Below are 1,285 nucleotides of genomic sequence, written 5' to 3'. Positions count from 1 at the left end.
TATAAAATCATACAATCATTTAGGCTGGAAAAGACCTTTAAGATCATCAAGTCCAACCACTCACTTAACACTGCCAAGTTCACCACTGAACCATGTCCCTAAGCACCACATCTGCGTGTCTTTTAAGCACCTCCAGGGATGGTGACTCCACCACTGCCCTGGGCAGCCTGTTCCAATGCCTGACAATGCTTTCTGTGAAGAAATTTTCCCTAATATTCAATCTAAACCTCCCTTGATGCAACTTGAGGCCATTTCCTCACGTCCTCTCACTTGTCACTTGGGAGAAGAGACCAACACCCTCCATGCTAGAACCTCCTTTCAGGTAGTTGTAGAGAGTGAGGAGGTCTCCTCTCAGCCTCCTGTTCTCCAGGCTGAACAGCTCCAATTTCCTCAGTCGCTCCTCATAAAACTTGTTCTCTAGACCCTTCACCATCTCCGTTGTCCTTCTCTGAACTCACTCCAGCAACTCAGTGTCTTTCCTGTAGTGAGGGGCCCAAAACTGAACACAGGATTCAAGGTGGGGCCTCACTAGCACCGAGTACAGTGGCACAATCACTGCCCTGGTTCTGCTGGCCACACTATTCTTGATACAAGCTAGGATGCTGTTGGCCTTTTTGCCCACCTGGGCACACTGCTGGCTCATATTCAGCTGCTGCTGACCGACAACCCATCACCACCAACACCCTTTTCTGCCGGGTAGCTTTCCAGCCACTCTTCCCTGAGGCTGTAGCGCTGCCTGGGGTTGTTGTGACCCAAGGGCAGGACCTGGCACTTGGCCTTGTTGAACCTCATACAGTTGGCCTCAGCCCATCTCAGTCCCCTGGTCCAGAAAAGGAGCTGTCAGAAGTGGGATTCGAACCCACGCCTCCAGGGGAGACTGCAACCTGAATGCAGCGCCTTAGACCGCTCGGCCATCCTGACCTGCTAGTGCCTTATCAAATGCTATTGATAGAAATAAACCATGAATGTAACTGCTAATAAATCTCTTCTCCTATGAGAATAGCTCCTGCCACTGGAGTTCTCACTGTTGGGGCTTTTTATTCCTCCTCCAAATGCATGTTTGCGCCCTATGTACACTACGAACACTTCTTAACGTTTCTTCCAAGAGAGCAGAACCACCTCAATTTAGGGGTTTAACTTGTACAGACAAAGAAAAGCTGCCTCACTTTAGCAATATTCCTCAGTCAACAAAGACTGTGATGCCAGTTGCTAATCTCAGCCATAGTTATTGAACCATTTTTTCCTTTAGAAACACACAATTATCGAATTCATTGTAGATATACTG

The 1,285-nt window shown here is 48.2% G+C and overlaps 1 non-coding gene across 1 annotated transcript; it reads right to left on the bottom strand.

Annotated features, from left to right (window-relative positions):
* Positions 1-838: 838 nt before the first annotated feature.
* On the bottom strand, positions 839-921 carry TRNAL-CAG (transfer RNA leucine (anticodon CAG)). The gene has a single exon. It is a non-coding gene; the product is annotated as a tRNA-Leu (tRNA).
* Between the last annotated feature and the right edge of the window lie 364 nt (positions 922-1,285).

The sequence above is a fragment of the Caloenas nicobarica genome, chromosome 7, assembly GCF_036013445.1.
Source record: "Caloenas nicobarica isolate bCalNic1 chromosome 7, bCalNic1.hap1, whole genome shotgun sequence".
In the NCBI taxonomy this organism is placed as follows: Eukaryota; Metazoa; Chordata; class Aves; order Columbiformes; family Columbidae; genus Caloenas; species Caloenas nicobarica.
This window is presented reverse-complemented; position numbering and strand designations above follow the sequence as displayed.